Genomic DNA, 14,208 nt, shown 5'->3' with positions numbered 1-14,208 from the left:
GTGCATCATAGGAAGTCTCCTGGCAGTCCTGGCAGTCTAGACCTATAGCAGCATAACTAAGGGATGGTTCAGGGCTCACCCAAGCCAGCCCTAACTACAAGCTTTATCAAAGAGGAAAGTCTTAAGCCTACTCTTAAATATGGAGATGGTGTCTGCCCCCTGAACCCGAAGAGGAGCTTGATAACTGAAAGCTCTGGCTCCCATTCTACTTTTGGAGACTCTAGGAACCACAAGTAACCCTGCATCCTGGGAGCGCAGTGTTGGTAATACGGTATTATGAGCTCTTTAAGATATAATGGTGCCGGACCTTTAAGAGCTTTGTAGGTGAGGAGAAGGATTTTAAATTCTATTCTGGATTTTACAGGGAGCCAGTGCAGAGAAGCTAATATTGGAGAAATAGTATGATCTCTTTTCCTAGTTCTTGTCAGTACATGTGCCACAGCATTATGGATCAACTGGAGAGTCTTAAGGGACTTATTTGGGCAGCCTGATAATAAGGAATAGCAATAGTACAACCTAGAAGTAACAAATGCATGCACTAGTTTTTCAACATCATTTTCAGACAGGATGTGCCTGATTATTGCAATTTTGCATAGGTGACAGAAGGCAGTCCTTGAAGTTTGTTTCATGTGGGAGTTAAAGGATAAATCCTGATCAAAGATAACTCCGAGGCTGGTGCTGGAGGCCAGGGCAATGCCATCTAGAGCAACTATATCTTTAGATAATGTGTCTCGGAGGTGTTCGGGGTCAAGTACAATAACTTTTGAAAATTGCAGGTCATCCAGGTCTTCATGTCCTTAAGGCATGCTTGAAGTTTAAGCATATAGAAGGTGAATAGAATTGGTCCAAGCACAGAACCTTGTGGACTAACTTTGGCTTGCACGGAGGACTCACCGTTAACATGTACAAACTGAGATCGATCTGATAGATAGGATTTAAACCAGCTTAGTGTGGTTCCTGTAATGCCAATTACATGTTCCAGTCTCTGTAATAGGATGTGATGGTCAGTGGTGTCGAATGCAGCACTAAGATTTAACAAGACAAGTACAGAGACAAGTCCATTGTCTGATGCAATTAAAAGGTCATTTGTAATTTTCACCAGTGCTGTCTCCGTCTCAAATAAACAATAAACAAATAAATATTGTTATTTAGAAAGTCACACAACTGACTGGCGACTGCTTTCTCAAGGATCTTAGAGAGAAAGGGAAGGTTAGATATAGGTCTATAGTTGGCTAAAACCCCTGGATCAAGAGTAGGCTTTTTAAGAAGCTGTTTAATTACAGCTACTTTAAAGGATTGTCGTACATAGCCTATTAATAAAGACAGATTGATCATATCCAGTAACGAAGTGCTAACTAAGGGTAAAATGTCTTTAAGCAGCCTAGTTGGAATGGAGTCTAAACGACAAGTTGATGGCTTAGATGAATTTATCATCAAAGTTAGTTGAAGAAGGTCGATAGGAGCAAAGCAGTCAAAATATATATCAGGTCTTACAGTTGTTTTTAAGTTTCCTGTGTTTGAAGATAAATCAGTACCGATTGATGTCAGGATGTGATGAATTTTTCTCTCTAATAGTTAAAATTGTATTATTAAAGAAACTCATGAAGTCGCTACTACTGAGGGCTATAGGAATATGTAACAAGTGTTTGTTAGTACTGTGTAATAGATTTGTAATAGCTGTTTGAGGATGAATGCTGTAGGCTAATTGATCAGGAAGACTAGGAACGGCTGCTGGAGGGCAGGGGTCAGTAAATAATAACAATTGACAGAATAGTTGAATTAAGGAAAAGTGTATTGTACAAAAAGTGAATATAAACAGAACCCAATATATACATAAACCACTGCAGCAGAAATAAATCAAAAATCAACTTCAATCAATTTTAAATTAAATCAAATGTCCAAGATATTGTTCATTGAGGCAGGAAGGAAACAACAAAATTCAATGTCTGTTCTCCCAACCAAGGATGAAGAACACCGAGGCTGCGCACCGCGTTTGAGTCCATTTGTTTGTTATTGAGTGATTTGAAATGTCCGTTAGCGCGATTGTCCGGGGGGTTGAATATTGCAGCGGTTGCGTAGCTCGAGGAGGTGGGAGAGTAAAAGGACAGGCTGTACAGCCTCCTACCAGACCGAAGAGTGTTGGATGGATAACAGGAACGTTGTGTGCTCCAGAGCCTAGCTCGCCATCGAATATACCCTGAATGGGCACCTGGCCAGTTCAGTAAGAAACGTTTTGCCCAGCACACACGACAACGCCCAATCACCGGATGATTCTGGTTTCTACAGCTGCTGTCCTCTGGCTTCTCTCCCACACAACTGAGCTGAGAGAAGTCAGGACAGCGTTTATACTGAGGCAGAGGGCTGTGATTGGCTAATTGAAACAAAGGGGGTGTGTCTTGTGGCAAGGGAAAGAAAGGGTGGAAAACATGGACTGGCAACTACATGGAATGGCACTACATTAAATATAGAGGGTTGGAATGGAGGAAATGGAAAACCTGGACTGGAAACTGGATTGGATTATTTTTGGATGGATGGATTTTTACCCTGGGCTACAAATACATGATGGCTGAAACTCCACCTCCTCGGCTGGTGCCTCAAGGAATGTGAGTATTAAAATGACTGGGCGGAGTGGATTCATTTAGGCTAAAATATTCTTCATGACTCAGCCAGGTTTCAGTAAGACAAAATAAGTCAATATGATACCCTGTCATCTGAAGCTGTACTAGTGAACGATTTAATATCATAGATCTGATCTTTAGTCCACATTTAATTCTCCTGTTTTGTTGTGCTATTTCACCATTTTTGGATTAGGTTTTTATGTATAACTCCTCTTCTGTTAACTTTTGGTCTTATTCATTTAAGTGGTCGGGGGCAGACACCTCTCACTAAGGAGTTTTGGGTGGGTAACTGGTCTGAAAGCGCAGAGAAGTGTGTAGGACTGCAACTCTGCCTCCTGGTCTCAACTCTGAGTTGTCATGGTTTAGGTCCACTAATAAAATCAGTCAGATTTCTAGATATGAAAGCTGCTCCATCCAGAGTCCGACATTGTCTTTGCATATGTACACACCGACTCAACATTAACTTTAGTGATCTCCGATTGGTGTAATCAGGAGTCGTTACCGCCGACTTGAATAACAATCTTACTGTATTTACGTTTATCCTTAGCCAGCAGTTTTAAATAGGATTCAACGTTGCCTGCTCTGGCCCCAGGAATACATTTGACGCTGGTGTCACTAACTTTGTTTTTCAAAATGGAGCTGCCAATAATCAGAGTTGGTTTCTCAGCGGGTGTCGCTCAGTGGGGGGAACTTGTTAGAAAAGTGAACAGGTTGGTGGTGAACCGTGGGCTTCTGCTTAGGGCTATGCTTCCTTCGGACAGTCACCCAGCCTCCCTGGTTTCCCGGCAACAGAAGCTACCTCTGGTTGGTCCACACCGGCTACTGGGGGCTGGCTAAATACAGCAGCTAATGATTGAGTTCCCATGGTCCCAGGTCTCTGTAAAGATGTGGGCACAAGAGTATCTGATTTCCCGTTGCTGGCCAGACTCAATCCAAGCCGGGTCAGCATGACTCCTATCCTGGCTCTCTTTCCTCTACTCCTGGCGCGATCACAGCACCTGCTGCTGTGCCTGGTCCGGTTGATCTGACTGGGTGGATTGTCTCAAGGTCTGCTGCTCTTTAATCGAATCATGACGACGATGATGTGTTTCTGTCATAGGTAATACATGTTTCAGCAATGAAGCCGAAAAAGAAAAAAAATTACAGATGAAAAAACAAGAATGTAGCTAGCGGAGTTGAAGGAGCTACAGGCCACAGCATCTGCTATGAAGTGCCATATTTAAAATCTCCTGTTCCAGTCGATTTGAACAATTTTGGCTTAAAACAAATCCAATCAGACATTATTCAATGATGTTTCAGCATGAAAGCCGAAAAAAAATTAAAAATGAAGCGAAGTTTGAAGGAGCTACCTTGCCATAGCAATCAAATTCCAACTTACACTTTCTTTTATTACAAGCTTTCAATTACAGTTTTCTGGTTCTGATTCGGTATTGGTGATGTCAGTGCATTTTATGAGTAAGCCTTCTGTGACATTACCCACTGCAGGGGTCGGGGTCATCACTCAACCCCCAAGAATTTTGTTTAAAAAGTTCAGCAGACAAATTCACAATTTTAAAGCATTTATAGATGAAAAGCCAAGTCAATAATCATGGTCAGTGATGAATAAGTATGGTTGATCAGCATACTTGCCAACCTCCAGACATCATAGCCTAAATCGGGAGACCAAATCTAACCAGGGCATCTGGGGATCTTCCCCCAGAAAATTGTTAATTTCAGAGACTGTTTTCCTTATTCTAGTGGATTTATAGAGTAATTTTTTTGCCGAAATGTGGGAGGACAGGGGGAAAGGGGCATTGACAAATCAGACTCTCAGGAGATTTATAGGGTTAGCAAGTAGCTACATCTACAAACACGAAAAACACGTTGTTCAAGGACAGTGGATCCCGCAGGATAATTTTGAAAACAAGCAAACTAGATTGTATTAAACTAGAAAACCAGCCTAGAAATAGAAGAGAGGGAAATAGATCTTAGATTAACTATTAGGTTTGGATTTGTCATATTTTCTTATTGATTATGTCAGAGGAGCTTTCACACATATTTACTGATAAGACTACAAAGGCAGTTTATCTTCTGACACGTTGGCAGCTAAATTAAGTTATTAACCAATGGTACTGTCTGATAAATAAGAGCTAGGGTAAATACCAATGCATGATGCACTATTGCTGCAGCCTAAATGATTTGTTGCATCAAAATTCTCATTTGCATTGCTGTTTAGATGTCAGTAGAGTTAAACTGTCAGAACTATCTATTAAATCCATGCACAGACACTGAGTGTATCTTTATCTTGATGCTGAACAGTCAAATAATTACATTAAGGTATAATTATATAATCAGTGGATTGTTGAATGGGTTGAATATACCACACTGTACTATATGCAAACACAGAAAGCAAATACATCAGTAGGATAAATAAAACAGGATTAAATACTTTCCTCTATTTAAAGTGAGAAACAGATGAGTTGCACAAAATAGTTAAATTCAAACCATTGTTTTGAACTCTTGAGTTTATGTACAGTGCTGAACTGTATGAGCTGTACAGTTTCTGCCGATACCGAGTCCGATACGATACCTGTATTTACCTAAATGTTGATAAAATACTGTGTATGCTACATTGAAATAACAGCTGTAGACTAAATCTGACATATCTTATTTTTCACGAGCTTTGTGATCCAAATTCTGATGGTCCTGGTTCAAATTAATTAAATTATTAAGTTTATAAACTTATATTATTGCTATGACACAAATCAAAATTTAATGGGAGAATGTCACTCCTAAACTTGAGGTGACAAGATCAGCTAGATCATTTAACTAGAGAACAGGTATTATTCTGTTAGAGTTGGCGGAATTACAGAAACACTCAGAGCAGCACTGCAACACTAGCAAGCTGAGGTGGACAAAACACAGTTGAGTTCAGTAAAGTAAATGATAGGATTTTGATCCTTTATTTTAGCTATAACAGGATGCAAGCACCTGAACTGCAGCACAAATCATAACCTCACTACAAACTACACATGGTACAATATCAGTATATATATCTTCAAATAAGGTAACACATGTCTGTCATGGTTGCTATTACATTTCTAAGTTCCAAGTCACTATAAAACTGCAATCACATTTTCTGATGTTATTCAATTAAATAATTTGTGGACATTGTTTTTATTTACTTGCAGTGACATTGTTGTCCAATGTCTTATGCTTATTTCATAATGTGAATCTTGATGTGTGTTCTCTCGCAGGTTTGCCAGTATGAAAGATTCCATCATTGAGAAACACAGAGCTAGGTAAGTAAAAAAAAAAATGTGTGTGCGTTTCTCTGTGTTTGCAAGAGTGACAATGAATTAGTTTAGTGTGGTGGTTCTGAAAAACATTACTGATTATATTATTCAGTGACTGGGGAAGAGGGCCCACAAAGCTCGGCCCACCTTCGGCTAGTCTGCCTGTCCCGCCCTATCCCTCCAGTGAACACTCCTGCTATACCCGGTCCATTTAAATAAAATCAGGTGAGTCATAGTTCTGACTATGTTGATCATCAACATAGTCAGAAAATCATTCAATCAGTTGCATAACTAATTTCCAATACTGCTAATAGGTGAACAGAAGGTTAAACACTTTTGATCACAGTTTGATCACATAATATAATACGCCACAATCTCACACAAATCATAATTGTATCCTTAGTGTCACAGGGATCCTGATAGCCATGGTCACTAGATGGCAGTATGGTCACATGGTGAACAAGGTGTTGAATTCATGAATTATTAAGTCATCTCTTTTACCTCATACAGATTTCCAGCCAGGTGAATTAAAGAAAAAATCTTGACTGTTGCCAACTTTGCTGTTAATCTTGTTATCATGACAAGATACATAACTCCAGGAGAGCCAGAGAGTCTCAGTACCAGGTCTGGAAGGTGTCAGAGCAACACTTTTACTATTGAGGAGTGTTAAGTCAGCTTACAAATCCAGAGAAAGCCAAGAAAGAATGTTTATTAAAATCCCAGAGGAATTTCGCAAGACCATGAACAGTTCCTCCCTTTTGGCCTTCTCAAAAAACTTACCTCCAGTCCATGTAGCTGTATAATGGAATTTGGAAACAACAGAGGCTGCTCCCTACACAACATATCCCCCACTGTGAGAGATGATAGGCTAGTTCTGCAGATCTTGCATGTCTGTGAGACACTCACCTCCATGTCCACTGGTTGTCCAGTGGAACTCACAAACAAGGTTATCCTCAATACAATGTGTCAATAGTACCTGTAGAATAGAAGAAGCATATAGCCTACTACTGCAACTGTCAATGCTCCTATCACTATAACTATCATTAGTGAATCATCATTTTAGTATTGTATAGGATCATTTACATTTACATTGAACAGGTAAGAGTTCTATCCAGGCTGTAACTTGCCTTTATATAACTGATTTGATGTGTAGGCTCTGCTGGGGAATGCATTGTCTACTATGACTCAACTATATTTTAACTATATTATAACTGATTTTGCACTAGATATACTTTCCAGAACAATGAATGTAAGTAACAAGGAGTATGGTTCTTATCACTTGTCCAGATTAACCCTGGATTAATTAACACTTTCGAAATGTGGCTATATCTGCGCTAATATACCTCTCAAATGCAATTTTATCTGTGCTAATATGCCAGTGAAACCAACCATTTTCCTGGAGAAATCAATCCTTCTATTCTAGAAGGAGTTGGGGAAGGGGGGCGAGAGACCTCCAGTTTAAACATGTTTTGAAGTAACGAAGTAGTCAAACTAGAAATATTTTAGTAGCCACCTAGACAACCAGTCTAGAGGTGGGACAAAGTCATTGTTTTGCAAGTCTCATGTTCTGGCTATGAAATCCCGAGTCAAGTCTCAAGCCAAGACCAACAAGTCCCTTTTCCTGTCCCAAGTCAAGACCAACAAGTCCCAAGTCAAGACTAAGTTCCAAGTCAAGTTCAAAGTCAAGATCAACAAGTCTCAAGCCAAGTCCAAGTCCTAAACTTTGTGGAAACAGTGTATAATATTCTGTATTCATTACAGATGAATTGTTTTTATTACATGACGTGGGATTGTTATGTTGTGGGAGTTTTTCTAGTGGGAAGACGCTCAAGCCCTGTGGACCCAGCTATGCGCACTCCGAATTGCACTCTGTCTAATTAATCCTGTGTGGACTTTATCTGTGTTCATGTGCGTCCATGATAACTTAAGTGCTGAATAATTATCCCCTTTTCACAGTTTTGTTGGTGAAGTGTGCCTTAATATTTACGTAATATGTATGCGGCGGTCCTGTTTCTGCTCTTGTTAACCCATGCGGTCTGGAAAGACTGTAGCATGCTGAGTGCAAACCAATTTCTCCCGCAATCTCTCTTGTACCGTTTAAGCAATATACAGACACTAATAACAATAATTTCTACAATTAGTCTTCCTCATTGTTAGTGTGCTTAGTTTGTGAGATTTAGATTAGAGCCGTCTTGTAAGGTAATTTATGGTAGATTTATCTGCCAAAAGAGGGTTAGGGTTCTTTACTATGTGCCTTTGATATTAAGTTAAATTAGTAATTTACTTAATTTGTTCAGTTATGAATGTGTATAATTTTAAATTGGGTGAATCATAGTATGTGTTATTGTAAATATACGATCTAAACTCTGTGATTTAATTTTCTGTTTACAGAACCACAGGTTCACAAATCTAACCAAGTTCTCCATTGGGGAATAAGTGCACTTTGCTTTGCTATGCCTTTAACTAAGTTAATCAAGTGCAGTGAACAAATACAGATGTCCTGTCAAATGGAGCGAATGTCCATCCTAAGAATCAGCTACTGTAGTCCAACAACCTTCCTACGTTTCACTAATGTACAATATGGTTGCTGCTCAGGACAATAAGGCCATCCAGATAATGATGAGAACAGCCCAAGCTGCCACAGAAACTTTGCTCCCATTCAGGACATTTAAGCAAAATGCTGCCAAACCTGCTTAGAACTGCAAAAGACAAGCCATAGCAAGTTTGTGCTTACAGTATGTATTATAATATGTATATATCCTACTAATCATGAAACTCATTTTCCAGAGGGAAGCAAAGTTTTTTTGCTTAAGTTTAAGTTTTTTACCCATTTAAGCCAATATAGGAGAACTGCAGTGGTGGAATGTAAGTACTCAAGTTACTCAAGTACTGCTTAAGTACAGATTCGAGGTACTTGTACTTTACCTGAGCATTTACATTTTATGCAACTTTATACTTCTACTCCACAGCATCTCATCTCAGAGGCAAATATTGTACTTTTTACTCCACTACATTTGTCTGACAGCTTTAGTTACTAGTGACTTTTTAGATTACAAATTTATACCTTTCCTGTCCAGTGAAAACTATGTATCTCCAAATGTGCTGATTTTGAATGTTTAAAGTTAAGAAAATGTTCCTTTATGGGTTAAGAAAATTCTCCTTCTTCTTAAGCTAAATAAATTATTTAAAAACTCTTTAATTCGCTGGAAAATGCATGCATGCTGGAAAATGCAAATTCACAAATTTGAAAACCTGGCTGTTTTTCTGAACCCATGAAAAGTTGACTTGACAGAGATACATGCTTCTCACAGGATGCTTCAAACATATGATGATCTTATAGAATATGATGCATTACTGTAGATGAAACTACCCAACTGTAGTTAAAATTAGCTAAACCTTAAACATCTACAGCAGTAAAATGCAACATACACATTAATGTAGCAGATTTCTGGGGCTTAACAGTAATAATGTATGAAATATAAAAACTTGAATCTGAGAAAAAGCTTTTGAATGTTAATGCAGTTATACAGTAATTTGTGACATGCAAGTTGTGGAAAATAAAATCTTTTTTTCAATCTAGGTTGATTCCATATAATGTGATGTGATGAGGTATGTTGGGAATCTGCTAAGGCAGGTTTGGTTATTAGCAAATATCAAATATATTTATTAATATTAATTAAATTATTAATATCAATACAATTATTGATAGGATGAATAATTAAGGGGCACCACCCGGGGATAAAGGCCCAATAACCAAACCATGAATACAGTCTCAAAAAGGGGTTGTCCACTTAGAAATGCCAATATTTAATAACTTTTAAATTAATAAGGTGGACAGTGAAGGATGAGGAAGGCCGAGCACTGACTGTCGCAACCAGCTGTTATTACAACACATACACAAATAGTAGTAGAGTTTATTTTACTTTGTACTGATCAATAATCAATAAATTTCAGCCAATAAACCTCTATTATGTACTCTAAGCACAATAAAAGCATACAACAGTCAGCAAGCATGTGATGCAGCCATGTACAGTATGTGTGTGTGTGCGTGTGTCTTTGGGAGAATAGTTGGGGAGCAACAAAGATGACGGACGCAACCACGTGGGTGGCTCGTCACACGATGATCCAAAATGGCTGGCAGGCCCGCGAAACTTAACTAAAAAGGATAACTCTACTCTGCACTAGTCCTCACCAAGACGGCGTGGAGTTAGGCTACCATGCTAGCTGTACGTTTTAGATGTGTGGCGACATATAAGGCACGTGGGTGTAGGTTAGTGGAAAACAGAGAGGGAGATAAAGGCACACAAAGCAAGGCACAGAGGATCCTTGAAAAAACAGGGCCCTAACTTACTGTTGTGCTACAAGACACAATTTCCCTTTATCACACAGAAACCCAGCAGCGAATTTGCATTGGGCAGCCGTGTAAATGGACTTTTACCTGATAAAGCACAGCGATTAGCTTTACTGCAGTGGCAGAAAAATTAACACAACAAGGCCCAATGGCGTGGGACCGGCACATTTTATACAACGTGGTTAACACGGGAAACTCAGCAGCAACAGCACACGGCGGTCCGTTATTTTCGACAGCAAAGCAAAATCCTGTGGGGGCTCATCCAGTAGGAACCCAGACGTGAGGGGTTTTAGCGCTGTTTCTCTGTTCAGGCTTTTTTTCTACATGTAGGCCCCTTTGTCAAGGCTTTGTTTCCTACATGTAGCCCTCTCTGTTGTAGTCAACCACCTATCCTCCCCAGCCCTGTGTGTCTTTTTGGGTGATCCTCTTTCCTTGTGTTTCTTGTGTGTCCCCGGTTCGTCTTTGGATATGTGTATGTGTGTGTTTGTATGTCTACTGGTCTGGCTCCATGAATCCCCGCCTGCTGCTGATCACCGGCACACCTGTCTCCTATCAACTCATCAGTCTCCACATATATGCCAGGCTCTCCCACTACACCGATGCCAGATTGTCCCTGTACATTGTACGACCACTATGTCAAGGCTCTTCTAAACATACGCAGCTAAGTATCTTTTTTGCAAGTGTGTTTTTTTGGGGTTTTTTTTTGCCTCGTTTTTGATCCTGTTTTCTGCTCTGCCTGAAGGATTATCCTGTGCTGGTGATCACAGCTCTTGTCGTTGCCTGGATTCCTGTCAGCCTGTCTGCCTGCTTCTCCAGCCAATTTCACCTCGCCTGTCTTCAACAGTTCCACTTTGCCTGTCTACCACCACTCCACCTCGGAGCCAGACACTCAACATCTTACCTGCTCCGTGATCTTGGTTCCGCTGATGGTCAGTCTCCACACACCACAATCAGCGCTACACCACGGCCAGCCAGATCCACGCTGTACCACCTCACCCTGCTTCACGGACCAGCCTACCTGTCCAGACCCACGTGGCGGATAGACCCAGTCAGCAGGGTGACCACTGCTCCAGGCTCCAAGTCAGAACCACTGCTACTCTCTCGGGGATAAGTTTGACACCAAAGGCTTCACTCTGAACAACTACACCCCTTCCCACTATTCCTGCTAATGTATAAATAAAATGTGAATTGGGTTATAAAGACTATAGTTGTATTCTGCATTTGTAGGTTTGAAGAGCGTACATACGACACACTACAAATAAAGTGGACCTACATGTCAGCAATGGTTATAAAGACGGGTGGCAAATTAAATAGAAAAAAAAACAAAACAAACATGTCAAAGTAAGGTGATGGGACACCACGAGCCGCCAGAACAGCTTCATTGTGCCTTGGCATTAATTCTACAAGTCTCTGTCCCTCTTCTGGAGGGATGGAACATCATTCTTCCAAAAGATATTCCCTCATTTGGTGTTTTCATAAACCATTCAGTGACCCCTCATGCCCTATAGTTGGGGGCATTGTCAAGAGACCACTCCCAATCAGGATAGAAATGTCTCATCATAGAAAAAAGGTGATCGCTCAGAACAACTTTGTATTGATTTGCAGTGACCTTTCCCTTAAGGAGAAAAGTGTGCCAAACCACGGCAGGAAAATGCTCCCCACTGCATAACAGAGCCACACTGTAGCAAGCATTCAGGCCGGTACAGTTCTCTTGATGTACACCACATATGCATTCACCCACTTGTTGAGAATATTGTTTAGGATGACTACCACTTTATTCCACATCTCTGTGGACCAGTGCCTATGGTTTTTGCCCCACTGAACCCTCAGATGTGCATTCATCTTTGCAATGAGGGGTTTATGCACTAATACCCCTACTATAATATCCCTCTTTATGTAATTCTCAATGGACTGTTCTTGCTGACACCCAGTATCATTCCTCCCTCTGATTTACAACTGCTTAATGTCAATTTGAATGACACATTCAATCAACTGCCTGTGTGTACTATTGCAAAAGTAAAGCTTGACAGCACTGTTGAAACCAACATGATGCCTGGACTTCCTTCTGGAAGCAGCAAAGCAGGTGCAGAATAGGGTTCCAGCACATTGGAAATCCATGGCATCATTCAGCCCATCAATGATTCTGTCACCAAACAAACCACAGTTAGTCACAGTATCCTTGCTGAAAATGTACACAGGTGATCTTGGGACATTGGATGCACAGTATCGGGCAATCAACTACCAGGAGTGGAAAACAAAGGAATGGACTGTCAAGCAGAACAGTTCTGGCCCAAAGTTCTGAACTACAAAGACAGCAGTGGGGAGCAGTGTTTTAAATAACTGGCCCTGTTTGTGCTTTCCCTTCTCGCAAAGCCCCTGAGCAATGCAGATGTTGAAAGGGTTTTTTCGCTAATGGACCATGTGAAGTCAAAACTGTGGAACTGCTTTCACTAAGAAGACTGGGGATTTGCTGCAAGGACTTTGTCCCAAGCCAGAAGATGTTGAAGCGCTTCAATGTTACAATGTACAGAGATGGAGAGGAGACAGGGGAGATGATGGATGGTGCAGAGGAGGAGAGGGATGACCTTCTTTTATAATACATTTTTTAAATTATATATTTTTATAATGTATTAATCTATTATTACAGGTTATAACAAAAAACAAGCATACCATTCTCATATACTAATAGTAGTTACATATGATTCTTCTAATGTATTTCATTATAAATATGTGGCTATGTTACGCGCTCGCCCTTAGTGCTACTGTCCTTTTTTCTTTTTCCATCTCTCCTCTCATATTCTACTCACGGGTATTCAGAGATGAATGGATAGTACCAACATTTTGAGCATGCCTTCCCCCAACGCTACAACAGAAAAATACACCCTGTGGCTTTTGGTAGACCTGTCCTGGACTGAACAACTAGTCACTGCTCAACACCCAGCAAGGCACCCCATCTTCTTAAGGGGTTCCCAGCAAAGATCCAGCCTCAGACAGAGAGTCCACAAAGAAGGCTGGAACACAGGAACAACAGGCACTCTCACACCCTGCCCACTGCACTGCCCCGCATTCTAAGACCTCTCTGGAATGTGAGCACAGCTAGTATCCTTATGTCAGTGAATCTGTAGTGTGTTTGTGTTAAGAAAACTGTGAAAGATGATGGACTAACAGCTGTAATTGCTTCTCTTACAGGGTGGCGATGAGTCATCTGAAGAGCAAGAGGGGGAGGTTGATAGTGAAGTGGAGTTTCCAAGGAGACAAAGGTAAAATAATAGTTTTCCACATTGACCTTCACTGTCTTCTCACACTGTTACATCATGTGGTGCAACAAAAGAAAATTACAGACCAGTCCCCACATCATAAACAAAATAATCATTTTAGTTCATAATGTTTCCATGTCCCAAATATAGTGAACCAGGTATGAACCAGTCATAAAGGTAACTACTGGATGAAAACAGCATCAACGTTTATTTATTTTTTCTCTGCTCCATCACAGACCTCATCGCTGTATGAGCAGCTTCCAGTCCTACTCTACCTTCAGCTCAGAGAACATGTCAGTGTCTAACAGAGAGGAGGGAAACCCCAGCGACCACGCCCACAGCGGGCCCCTGGAGAGGCTGCGCACCAGTCAGGAGGAGCACCTGGATGAGCTGCTGTCGCAAACACCAGACATCCCTGTCGACTTCTCCACCCAGTCACACAGTGTCTCTGACAAGGAGTGTGTTGCTGTCCACAGGTAAAGACCCAGATCTCACTGGGAAAACTTTGCCCCGACAAACACAACTACACCAATATAAATAAATTCTTTACTCTTTGCTTTTCAAACTCTGAGTGGTTTCATTTTAATATGTTGCATTATTATTATGGCTCATTTATTGAGCCTGTTTACTCTGAGGCTGTAACAGACCATATTAATATTGGGGGATTTTTGGGCTTGTTTTTGAAGCTGCATATAATACAACCGCAA

At 40.6% G+C, this 14,208-nt stretch overlaps 1 long non-coding RNA gene across 1 annotated transcript; it reads left to right on the top strand.

Moving 5' to 3' along the window:
• The first annotated feature begins 13,017 nt into the window (after positions 1–13,017).
• Positions 13,018–13,969, top strand: LOC122880584. Its single transcript, XR_006378972.1, has 3 exons — positions 13,018–13,330; positions 13,434–13,504; positions 13,738–13,969. It is a non-coding gene; the product is annotated as an uncharacterized LOC122880584 (long non-coding RNA).
• Positions 13,970–14,208: the final 239 nt, after the last annotated feature.

This window comes from Siniperca chuatsi, linkage group LG8 (genome assembly GCF_020085105.1).
Source record: "Siniperca chuatsi isolate FFG_IHB_CAS linkage group LG8, ASM2008510v1, whole genome shotgun sequence".
Lineage (NCBI taxonomy): Eukaryota > Metazoa > Chordata > Actinopteri > Centrarchiformes > Sinipercidae > Siniperca > Siniperca chuatsi.
This window is presented reverse-complemented; position numbering and strand designations above follow the sequence as displayed.